The 13,594-nt window shown below is 41.1% G+C and overlaps 1 protein-coding gene across 1 annotated transcript in view; it reads left to right on the top strand.

The window, feature by feature from the left end:
* Nucleotides 1–13,594, top strand: part of GRIK2 (glutamate ionotropic receptor kainate type subunit 2) — a 1,088,075-nt gene that overhangs the window by 709,806 nt on the left and 364,675 nt on the right. The window lies entirely within an intron of this gene.

Genomic DNA, 13,594 nt, shown 5'->3' on the forward strand with positions numbered 1-13,594 from the left:
GCAACATAGGATAAACTAGCTGTACTATCAAATTATAGCAAATCATTTAAGTAGCTAAAATATGTCTGACAGTAATTTTGCTGTTTATATCTAGCTTAATTTTGAATTTTACCTTGAACTATAAAGTAGGATTTAACTCAATGACTTATAAAGGATAAGTAAGAGAATGCATATGCAAAGTGCAAAGTTACTAATCCTCAGATATATATATATATATATATATATATATATATATATATATTGTTCAAAAGTGAACATATACTTTAAGAATTATACACAAATAAAAGCTTGGCGTCTTGGTTACAATATTGCTGTTGACTATTTACAGCTTGCAAAGGTAACCTCAACCACTACACTTTCTATGATTTTACTTCTAAACAATAAGAAACTTTGTAATATGTTTTATCAGAGAAAAATGTCTAATTATCATGCTATCAGCTGTTTGCCTCTCTCCCCTACCTTGCTAAATGTTTATTTTTTATTTTTTGAATATGCTTGAAATCTGTCCAGGACAGGATTAGCTCACAGAAGGATCAGGTTGCACGTGTCAATACAAAATATGGAAAGGGGAGGAGGAGGAATGAGTAAGCAATGAGTGAGACAGGACTCTAGGGGAGACACTAAATAGCTTCAGCTAAATAGGAAGTGCTTTATTCCCAATGATACAGGTCAGTACTTCTGCAAAATGTCCTCCATGATGCTTAGGCTACTTTTGAGTAAGTAAAAGAAGGTTAGGAAGCATAGGGAGAACTGCTGTTATACCGGTGGACTGTGTCTGTTGCTTCACCTCTCCACTCACCATGTGTCTGTCCTGTGTGTATATTTGAATAAACATATATATTACCACCTCAGCCCCCCTAGCTTAAACACCCTTAATGACCAGACTACTTTTTACAATTCTGCACTACACTACTTTCACGGTTTATTGCTTGGTCATACAATTTACCACCCAAATGAATTTTACCTCATTTTCTTCTCACTAATAGAGCTTTTATTTGGTGGTATTTCATTGCTGCTGACATTTTAACTTTTTTTGCTATTAATCAAAATTTACCGAAATTTTTGCAAAAAAATTTCATTTTTCACTTTCAGTTGTAATTTTTTTTAAAAAAACTATATTTCTATATACATTTTATTCTAAATTTATTGTTCTACATGTCTTTGATAAAAAAATGCAATAAGTGTATATTTATTGGTTTGCGCAAAAGTTATAGCGTTTACAAACTATGGTACAAAAATGTGAATTTCCGCATTTTGAAGCAGCTCTGACTTTCTGAGCACCTGTCATGTTTCCTGAGGTTCTACAATGGCCATTTCAGAAAGTAGACACCCTAAGGTATTCGCTGATGGACATAGTGAGTTCATAGAAATTTTTATTTTTTGTCACAAGTTAGCGGAAAATGATGATTTTTTTTCTTACAAAGTCTCATATGCCACTAACTTGTGACAAAAAATAAAAAAGTCCATGAACTCACTATGCCCATCACGAAATATCTTGGGGTGTCTTCTTTCCAAAATGGGCTAGTTGTGGGCTAGTTATACTGCCCTGGCATTTTAGGGGCCCTAATGCGTGAGAAGTAGTTTGAAATCCAGATGTGTAAAAAATGCCCTGTGAAATCCTAAAGGTGCTCTTTAGAATTTGGGCCCCTTTGCCCACCTAGGCTGCAAAAAAGTGTCACACATGTAGTATCGCCGTACTCAGGAGAAGTAGGGCAATGTGTTTTGGGGTGTCATTTTACATATACCCATGCTAGGTGAGAGAAATATCTCTCTAAATACAACTTTTCCCATTTTTTTATACAAAGTTGTCATTTGACAGAGATATTTATCTCACCCAGCATGGGTATATGTAAAAAGACACCCCAAAACACATAGCCCTACTTCTCCTGAGTACGGCGATACCACATGTGTGACACTTTTTTGCAGCCTAGGTGGGCAAAGGGGCCCAAATTCCTTTTAGGAGGGCATTTTTAGACATTTGGATTCCAGACTTCTTCTCACGCTTTAGGGCCCCTAAAATGCCAGGGCAGTATAAATACCCCACATGTGACCCCATTTTAGAAAGAAGACACCCCAAGGTATTCCGTGAGGGGCATGGCGAGTTCATAGAAGTTTTTTTGGGGGGGCACAAGTTAGCAGAAATTTATTTTTTCTTGTGTGTTTTTTCTCACAAAGTCTCCCTTCCCGCTAACTTGTGACAAAAAGTTCAATCTTTCATGGACTGAATATGCCTCTCAGCGAATACCTTGGGGTGTCTTCTTTCTGAAATGGGGTCACATGTGGGGTATTTATACTGCCCTGGCATTTTAGGGGCCCTAAAGCGTGAGAAGAAGTCTGGAATATAAATGTCTAAAAAATTTTACACATTTGGATTCTGTAAGGGGTATGGTAAGTTCATGTGAGATTTTATTTTTTGTCATAAGTTAGTGGAATATAGTGGAAAATATAGTGGAAAATAAAAAAATTCCACTAACTTGTGCCAAAAAAAAAAATCTTCTATGAACTTGCCATGCCCCTCAAAAGTGATATTTTTATAGTGCCACATCGATTTTACAGTGTTTTTGCAGTGATCAGAAAAAATTTAATTCTGTCAATGCGGTGGGGCAGACTGAACGCAAGTGTGCGCACAAGATCAGGCCTGATCGGGCGAACACTGCGTTTTTTGTAGAGCCTATAGAACATGTCCTATTCTTGTCCGCAATTGCGGACAAGAAAAGGCATTTTCTATATAGTTCTGGCAATGTGCGGAACTGCAAAATACGGAAAGCACATTGCCGGTGTCCATGTTTTGCGGATCCGCGGTGTCCGTGTTTTGCGGATCCACGGATCTGCGGATCTGCAAAACACATACGGACGTCTGAATAGAGCCTTATAGGGGGTGATCAATGACAGGGGGGTGATCACCCCATATACACTCCCTGATCACCCCCCTGTCATTGATCACCCCCCTGTAAGGCTCCATTCAGATGTCCGTATGTGTTTTGCGGATCCACGGATCCGTGGATCCGCAAAACACATACGGACGTCTGAATTGAGCCTTACAGTGGGGTGATCAATGACAGGGGGGTGATCATGAAATCTATATGGGGAGATCACCCCCCTGTAAGGCTCCATTCAGACATCTGTATGTGTTTTGCGGATCCACGGATCTGTGGATCCGCAAAACACATACGGACCTCTGAATGGAGCCTTACAGGGGGGTGATCAATGATAGGGGGGTGATCAGAAAATCTATATGGGGAGATCACCCCTCGATATGGCTCAATTCAGACGTCCGTATATGTTTTGCGGATCCGTGGATCCACAAATCCGTGGATACGCAAAACGCATACGGACGTCTGAATGGAGCCTTACAGGGTGGTGATCAATGACAGGGGGGTGATCAGGGAGTCTATATGGGGTGATCAGAGGTTAATAAGGGGTTAATAAGTGACTCGCCGGCGCGTCCAGGAGGAATAACAGGGCCGCCGCCAGGACGCGATCCTGCGTATGGCGGTCCTGTAGTGGTTAATGCCAAGAATGGCCTAGACTTATCTTGACCCAGGTATAAAGTGTGTATTAAAACTTCACTTTTAATTCGACATAATGATAAAACGGCTGTGAGCCATAACAAACAATTAAAACACTTTGTTTCCACTCCAAAGAGTTGACGACTTAGTTGCTGCCAAGGTGAGGGAGATGTGCACTATCTCCTATTCACCACAACTATATCTGCAGAGCTTTAACATAGGGGGGCAATGTGTGGATGGACTAATATAAGCAGCCTACCTGTAGTTGCCTGCAAAAACTGATTCAATGGAATAGGTAACTGTGCTCCTACACACAAACGTTCACAGCACAGCACACTTGTCTGACACTACGTCAGTAGCTGTCAAGATGCATTTACACACTGCTCACACGCTGCTAAGCGCTCCACCTAGCTCAGAATTCTGCCCAAACCCCTGAAGAAGCCAGTGATTTGGTGAAACATGTTGGGGGGGGGGGCAGTTGATTGTTTTAAACAATTATTGTCCACTCCAATGTTGCTTATTAGCTTAGAAGTCCTTGTGTAGGACATTTCATTCAATATAGCAAGGCTTTTTGAGCTAGGTGGAGTGCTTAGCAGCGGGTGGGCAGTGTGCAAATGCATCTTGACAGCTACTGGCGTAGGTCTAGACCATTCTTTTTTTTTTTTTTTTTTTTTTTTTTTAATAAACTTTATTTTATTTATAATACAAAGAATAAATATCAATATAGCCTTAATATTGTTATAAATCCTAAAGTCCGTAAATTTCTAATTTGTAAGCATAATTAGTACCGATTGCATACAAATAACCATACTTATGGAAATAAAACAAATCAAATGGAGATCTCACTTGCTAAGAGGAGAGCGGGACTCGCAGCCACACAAAGCATCTAACTTAGCATGTTAATATCCAGAACAAGGCAAAGGTCGGGGACCCACGGTCCGGGCAGCCATCGGGGAACGAGCACGCGCCCCGCGCGTCCTTTCCCAATATGGGTAGAGAGAGCGGCGGGATTAACGATCTTAAATCCATTCACCTGATACTCACATTGACCATACATAGCGGGCTTATAGCGATCTTTAATCGCAGACATTTCTTAAAGCAACCTGGGGGGGTCCAGCAGTCTTCTGTCACAGTGGAGAAAAAAAAGAAACAGAAAGCCACAGCATATTTTACTGCCTCTTCCCCATATATAGTTAAGATTGAAAATTTGTGCCCAGCTCATCCATACCTCACATACAGTCACACCGGTATCTCAGGTGCGAGGGGGCTCAAACAAGTATCACTCACCGGCATTTAGAGAAAATGTGGGCAGAAACACCACCAAAAACCGGCTGTCCCCTAATTGCACCCATACCACATATATCGTATCGCTGCCTACAGTCCAACCATATATCGAAAAGAAAGAGCCGCATTTCAGGGCGCACCCGGTCGGAATAAAAACCCGATAGTCCCAAACCCCGGGTCCCCGCCCATAAACGCGGAGTGCCTTGTTTTAACGAGAACTTTATCCCTTATACAGTGCCTGAGAGTCCCGCCGTCCTCCAGCGTTCTAGAGATGCTCCAATATTCAGATGCGATTTCACATCCTTTCCCAATTGCACTACATAAAGAAAAACCGGACTAATAAGATCATGCCTCGGAGTCGCCACAGCGTGGGCAGTCAGAGGAGACTCTGAGTCCTCTCCTATATAACCACATGGGTGTCACGTATATTTTGTGCAGAATGTTAAATTGTACAACTGTGTGATTGAAATTCTGTGAAACAAGTTTTAAGCTTTCCCCTATGTTTTCCCAATCTACGGGACCCACCTCTGAAAGTGTAAGTGACCAGGATTTCTGTCCTGGAGAGAGAAGACCCTCAAAAAATTTTTTCATTAAGTGTCTATAACAGTGTGATATTTTACTTTTCATGACAGTTTTCTTAATAATTAAATCATGTAAAAATTCAGGAGTATCTATAAACAGAAGGTGACTATTCAAAGTGCTGGAAAGTGCTGACCTCAATTGAAAATATGCAAACCAAACCACCTCGGCCAAATTTACCCTTTGCCCTAACTCCATCGGGGGCAAAATTTGTCCGCCACTAACCACCTGATGTAGGTACTGAACATTCTTAGTCCTCCAGTACTGGCAACAATTCAAATCCCTTAAATTCAAAAGCTTTGAGTTATGCCATAATGGAGTGCAAATAAGTGATGCCTTAATTCCACACCAACTCCTAATAGTCCGCCAGGTCTTTATAGCCATTCTGCAAAAAGGTGTATACTCAGTCTGTATATTTAATAAATAGTCGGACTCCAATACAGTAAAGAAGTCCGTAAAACCTGAGTCTTTCACTACCCTGTTGCAGAACTGGCTATTTTCCCAGTCGTTAAAAAAGCAAAGTTGAGAGGCCACAAAGTAACCCCTAAAGTAGGGCAGATTGAGGCCTCCCTGATTATAAGGCATGGAGAAATAGAGTGTCTTCAATGTCACACGCTTCCTCCCCCATAATAGATCATTAAGCATCCGCTCTATCAATCTAAAATATTTGTCTGCGATCCATACAGGCGAGTTGCGCAGGACATAGAGGACCTGGGGCAGTACTACCATTTTTATTAAAGAGATTCTGTCTGCTCTTGCCTTTACAATTTTTTCCCATATCTTAATTTTAGCCCTCAGTTTTACCAACAGAGGAATCAGATTGAGTTGTAAATATTCCTGAGGTTTGGCAGAAACTGAAATCCCCAGGTACTTTATTGAATCAGAGACTGTTAGTTGGTTATCCCAGTCACCTCGCAGCTCGTCTATAGGGAGGAGGACCGTCTTCTCCCAATTAATTTCCAAACCAGACGGTGCAGAGAAAGAGCCAACCAGATCCATTATCCGAGGGAGAGTGGTTTCTGTTTGATGAGCAAAAACCAAGATATCATCTGCGTAGAGAGATACACGGTCGTGTTTCCCCATTATACCAAAACCGGCCACTTGCGGATCCTGCCTTATACTGGCTGCTAAGGGTTCGATATAAATATTGAACAAAAGAGGGGAAAGAGGGCAACCTTGGCGGGTACCTCTTCCTAGGGTAAAGCTCTGGGTGAACGTATCATTAATCCTAATCCTAGCAACTGGGGAGCGATATAATAGCTGAACCATCGCCATAAATCTAGGGCCAAAGCCCATTTTTTTCATTACCTCCCAGAGAAAGGTCCACTCCACCCTGTCGAATGCTTTAATGGCATCCAACGACAGGATGGAGCGGGTACCACCTCCCGGGGACTGAATATTCATAAATAGTCTATGCAGATTATAATGGGTACCCCTTTTTGGCATAAAGCCGTTTTGGTCTGGATGGATAATAGAGGATATCACCCGTGAAAGCCTCCTTGCCAAGACTTTTGATAATAACTTAGCGTCTGTATTTAATAGTGAAATTGGCCTGTAGGAGCTCATTTCTATCGGGTCTTTATCCTTTTTGGGAATTAGAACAATAAGAGCCTCCATCATAGAGCCTGGTAGGCTCCCTCCCCGCACCGCCTGGGAGAAAACCTCTAGCAACTGAGGAAGAATCACATCACTATACTTACGGTAGACCTCATATGGAAGGCCATCCGTCCCTGGCGACGAATTCCCAGAGACCGATCCCAAAGCCTCCTGGAGCTCCGAAAGAGATAACTCCTCTTCAAGATATTCTATTTGAGCTTCATTTAAAGTAGAAAGTGGAATCCCCTCCAGGAACTGCGTCGCCAGCCCGGGTGTCATGCCAAAAGAGGAGCTGTATATCTGAGTGAAGTATTGTAAAAAGGTGTCCCTAATTCCTTCTACGTCCGTGATAATTTCCCCCGCTGTATTGCGAATAGAGATAATAGATTGATTTTTCTTATCTTGTTGTGTGATTATCCTAGCTAGCAGCCTACCAGGACGTCCAGACTCCGTGAAATATTTTAACCCCTTAAAAAATACTCTATGATTTGCTTTCTCTATTAGGTATTTTTCCAAGGAGCAACTGGCCTCCTGCATCTCTTCCCTGTTATACTCAGTAGGTTGGCTAGTAAATCGCTCAGTTGTGTCCGCAGCAGCCTTGGCCAGTTCCTCCTCTTTTTTTTTAAATGTTCTCTTTGCTGCAACAATCTCGCTTATGAAGACCCCCCTCAGATATGCTTTCATGGAATCCCATACTACATTGATGTTCGCAGAGGGAAGGTTAACCTCCCAAAAGGAGGACATCAGAGATTTAATGGACTGGAGATTATCCATAATAGTAAGCCAGTATGGATTCAGCCTAAATCCTAACCCCCGATTATCCTTATTCCTCCCCGTGCAGACTTCAACCAGTACGGGTGAGTGGTCAGAAACTGTTCTTACCCCATATCGTATCTTCCGAATATTACTCAGATTGCTCTCATTAGTAAATGCTAAATCAATCCTGGACATTGCTCTGCCACCCCTGCTGACACAAGAGTATACTCTCTTTCCCCCACCAAGATGTTCCCATATATCCACCAGTCCCACCTCCAAGCAGAACTGTGGCAACGGTGAATTGCATACATTCCTCATCTGTTCTGCATCTAGAGAGAATCTATCTTTATTGGGGTCCATAACTGCATTAAAGTCCCCCATCAGAACTAACCGGCATTCTGATCTCCCTTCAGAAAAACGTGTAAACTGGATCAGTGGGTACATAGAGAAGGGCGGGGGTATGTAAAAAAAAGCAAGAATATAGCTGCAACCATACAGCTTACCATACAGAAAGATAAACCTGCCTTGGTCATCAATATGAGATTCTATAAGGGTGAAATCCACAGAATTATGAATTAGAACTGAGACGCCCCTGGAGGAACTACTAAAAGTGGAATGATAAGATTGAGAATACCATCCCGTTGTCAAGCGAAACACGGTTTCTTTAGTAAGATGAGTTTCTACCATGCAAACAATTGCTGGAAGGTATCGTTTTAATGCATCCATAATAGCTTGTCTTTTAACCCTTTCCCCAAGCCCTCTAACATTCCAGGTTACAATTCTAGTAGACATCCTTCACTACCGCAGAAAGAAAGAGAGAAAAAAAAAAAAAAAAAAAATAAAAAAATCCATACCTGCAAGGTGGGTTGGCCCCTCCCCCCCCCCCCCCCGTTGGTCCGCCCGATCTAATCAGCAAACCTCTAACCTCCGGCCATTCTCCCTTGCCCTAACCCCACCTCCCCTCCATGATAATGTTACACAATTTCATATGCCCGTTTGCTCCATCCAGTCTAACGCTTGTTGTGGTTTTTCAAAAAATTGCGAAATCCCGTTATAAATCACTCTTAATTTTGCTGGATATTGTAGAGAATATTTAATATCTTTAGACGCCAAGCGTTTCTTTATCTCTATAAAGTTTCTTCTTTTTTCCTGAGTCTGCCGAGCAAAGTCCGGAAAAAAAAGCAGTTTAGTGCCCTGGTATTCAATAGGTGTGCACTCTCTTGCTCTTCTCAATATCATGTCTCTATCGGCAGATAATAATAATTTCATTAAAATTGCTCGCGGCGGCCTCCCTGGGATAGATTTCCCTCCTGGTATTCGGTGGGCTCTTTCTATTTGAAACATAGAGGAAAAATAATCACTACCCAGATTGTTCAAAACTACGTCTTTAAGTTGTTCCTCTAGCTGTCGGCCTTCAGCCCCTTCTGGAAAACCAATTATACGAACATTGTTTCGCCTTGCCCTATTTTCTAGATCTTCCAGCTTATTTTGTAGTGATTGATTTTCTGAAGCTAACAGAGCGGTTTTGGATTTTAAAATATCTATATCAGTTTGCAAAGAGTCCACAATTTTTTCCACATTCTGGACCCGGTCCCGGATATTTACTAGATCTTCTCTTATTAAGGAAATATCGCTCTGCACCGAACCCAGCTGAATAGACATCCCTTGCACTAATGTGCCGTTATTTTCTACGGTGCCCAAAATTTTATTCAAAACTAAAGGGTCAAGTTCAGTTCGCGTTTGTGCGGCTTCCGTTTGTGCAGAGAGACTCCCAGGTCTAGACCATTCTTGGCATTAATATATATGTGTATACAAATACCTTTACCCAGGTTAGGTCCCTCCCCCCTTTTTTTGTCAACTATATTTAAATAAGAGTTTAGTTAATGTTGTCTTTACTCTGTTTAGCACTGTAGGGGTTATGCCCTTCTCCCTTTGCTGTGTGCTGCTGTCCAGCTGCTGACTAATGAACTAATTATCTCCCCTATATATCTTGGGCTCATTGTTCCACTAATTGCCTGATCAATAGGTCCAGTGTGGTTCTACTAGACTTTGCTGCTTTGCTAAAAAAGCTACAGCCTGTTTGTTCCTAGTGTACAAACTGCTTTAGGATTCCTAAACTATGAGTCTTGATGCCTGCCCTGACCTCAGCTTGAATCTAAATTATGAGTATTTCCTGGGCCCCGGTGTCTCACATTGCTGTCTCTGATCTCCATGAGTCAGCAGCCAACCGCTCCTGGTGGTTGGCACAGTGGAGCCATATCCACTGACTTAAAAATTACAAAATAAAAACAGAGACTACAAAGGGGAAAACTGTTAAAATACAGTATGCCAGATTCAAGTCTTTTAGTAGCCAGATATAGTGATATTCCCTATATACACTTATTGTACTACTGATTAATGCAGAGTTTGTTGAAAGCTTAGGTACACTTTAAGTTCAGGAAATTTTCAAACAGAAAAACAGATTTAAATAACAAAAGGACAAAACATATTTTTCTTTTTTAGTATGATACCTAGTAAGAGAACTGTGTGAGGTTCATTTTTATAACAAAAGATATTGTAGATTGAATATATTAAACTTCACTTATAATATATTACCATATCTCTTCTACTTTTATTAGTGTAGATAAATACCTGAAACTTACTTAGTTGCTATGGTTGCTTCTAGTGTTGAGCTAATCAAAGCATTCAAAGTGCAATTCAATCTGAAGTTTAGGTGGTCTTTGCCATTTAACTGTGAGCTCAGCATAGGGAAAGATGTGACAAGTTCTCATCCGCAAAGAATATTGGAGAGAGAGCGAGTGCAGGGACAGTGCAGGGAGACAGTTTTGACACTGTAGGGAGGCAGTAGGGAGACTGCAGGTTGGGTGTATAACAAAGCCAGTTTTACCTTACACCAGTTTTGTAAGGCATAAAGGCAGCTGTAACATCACACCCACATTCAGAGTTAATCTGCTATGTTAGAAAAACAGTTGCATTGCGTCCATATTTCAGGACTGTGTAATATATTGTTCTGTTTTGTCCTGTTCAACTGTGTCAATGCATTCTTTTAGCTGTTTTGTTACATGGTGTCAGTATTAGGCCATGGTTAAAGATCCAACTACGAGCTTCTTAACTTCATTAATCTTTAATAAACACTGAAGCTTTATTACTGCGGCTGCAGGTGTAATATATTGCCGTGGGCATCACTTTCTATTGCACCGACATTCAGAGTTAGTCCATTATTTTAATGATATTTAGCACTGTACAAGTGTGCAATGGACCCAAATTCATCAATTCATCATAGCTAATGTGATCCCCGAAAATGAACTTCAAAAATGTTGGAAGCGGACTGCCTGGGGTCAAATAACTACTCAACATGGATGAGTCTCGTTGGTTATTGACACAACACAAATCACTCCACCAACTCGACCCAAAATTATCGTAGCCAATACCTTCTTTCAGAGAAAAAATTAGTCTACGTCATTTGTGCATTCGTTTATGTTCAGTATTACGACGGTATTACCAAACAAATCGCTTAACTTACTGGACCCAAATTCATTATTCTTAGCTAACGTGTTTTGTTAGCAAAAATTGTATTCTGTGTCCCTCTGACAGCCATGACAAATTTTAAACATGATGGATGGATCAAACATGACCGCTCCATTATGGCAATAAGGGACACGAGCCTGAAAACTAGCTGCCATTTAATATGGTGACCAAACAGGGGCTGTTGCTGGTATGGGGTAACAGCATCTGAAGGGTTAAAAGTCAGTGACAGCCATTACTGCCGGTCACAAACATAAGTGCTGGGTGCCTGTTCTTTAAAACAGCAAACATCTAGCAGCACATTTTTCACTGAACGCATTTGTAACTCATCCGGACCTAATATGCACACACTCGTCTGCAGGGGGCCTAAAAGCTGGAAATATTTTTAACTAATTGACTTTGGATCTATGATCAGAAGCTTGATTCACTCAACCCTACTTGCTATATTTGTGGGAAAAATTGTCTGTAATTTCTATAAAAAGGGGTGTTAATTATGGGTTGACTATTTTTTTTCTATACATTATGGAAAAATATAAAATTGCTGTGAATTTTTAACAAAAGTATTGAAATCTTAGTATAAAGAAACAAGAGAACAAAAGGAAGGAATGGAAATAGGTTCTAGTGAGAACAGCAGGATAAAACTGTTCATCATCATCATATATGTTATCATCTATTTGGAATGAGTTCTCACTTTTCCTTGAGCATAAAAATACAAATGTAAATTACAATTGTACCATAGTATTTGCGTCTAACCTTGTGCTGGTGATAAAGGTATCCCCATTGCATATAATGCACATAATGTACAGTATTGTATATAGTTAAGCAAGAAATACTATCCAAAAATCTAAAAAGAACTTAGAAATTACTTTTACATTTATGTTTACCTAAGTAAAGAAGTGAAAATGTTTCCATTTTATGTACACCTGGCCAGTAAGAAAAAAACAAAAAAACTGCCATTTGAGAATGTTAAATTTCATTGTTTTCTTAGAACAAAATATCTGTCCTATCAAAGATTTTTCTTTCTAAATAAAAGTTTCAGTGTTTCTGGCAAACAATCCATTTTGTTTGAATGTTTAGTTATCTAAGAAAATTAAGATGTTGCAGATAAGGTTTCATGATTATAGATGTTACACAATTAGGCCACATTCTGGTGAAGAAACAGACTGTCAGAGTTCACAGTTAGAGATGAGCAAAGTTTTATAAAATTTGATTTGGCCGCATCACAAAGAACATTTCTTTGTAAATAGTGTGGGTAATTGCACATCTGAGAATAATAGTGAGTAGAGTTGAGCGAACACCTGGATGTTCGGGTTCGAGAAGTTCGGCCGAACATCCCGGAAATGTTCGGGTTCGGGATCCGAACCCGATCCGAACTTCGTCCCGAACCCGAACCCCATTGAAGTCAATGGGGACCCGAACTTTTCGGCACTAAAAAGGCTGTAAAACAGCCCAGGAAAGAGCTAGAGGGCTGCAAAAGGCAGCAACATGTAGGTAAATCCCCTGCAAACAAATGTGGATAGGGAAATGAATTAAAATAAAAATTAAATAAATAAAAATTAACCAAAATCAATTGGAGAGAGGTTCCATAGCAGAGAATCTGGCTTCCCGTCACCCACCACTGGAACAGTCCATTCTCAGATATTTAGGCCCCGGCACCCAGGCAGAGGAGAGAGGACCCGTAACAGAGAATCTGTCTTCATGTCAGCAGAGAATTAGTCTGCATGTCATAGCAGAGAATGAGGCTTCACGTCAGCCACCACTGCAACAGTCCATTGGCATATATTTAGGCCCAGCACACACACAGGCAGAGGAGAGAGGTCCCGTAACAGACAATCTGGCTTCATGTCAGCAGAGAATCAGTCTGCATGTCATAGCAGAGAATCAGGCTTCACGTCAGCCACCACTGCAACAGTCCATTGGCATATATTTAGGCCCAGCACACACACAGGCAGAGGAGAGAGGTCCCGTAACAGAGAATCTGGCTTCATGTCAGCAGAGAATCAGTCTGCATGTCATAGCAGAGAATGAGGCTTCACGTCACCCACCACTGCAACAGTCCATTGGCATATATTTAGGCCTAGCACACAGGCAGAGCAGAGAGGTCCCGTAACAGACAATCTGGCTTCATGTCAGCAGAGAATCAGTCTGCATGTCATAGCAGAGAATGAGGCTTCACGTCAGCCACCACTGCAACAGTCCATTGGCATATATTTAGGCCTAGCACACAGGCAGAGCAGAGAGGTCCCGTAACAGACAATCTGGCTTCATGTCAGCAGAGAATCAGTCTGCATGTCATAGCAGAGAATCAGGCTTCACGTCAGCCACCACTGCAACAGTCCATTGTC

The sequence above is a fragment of the Bufo gargarizans genome, chromosome 4 (genome assembly GCF_014858855.1).
Source record: "Bufo gargarizans isolate SCDJY-AF-19 chromosome 4, ASM1485885v1, whole genome shotgun sequence".
In the NCBI taxonomy this organism is placed as follows: Eukaryota; Metazoa; Chordata; class Amphibia; order Anura; family Bufonidae; genus Bufo; species Bufo gargarizans.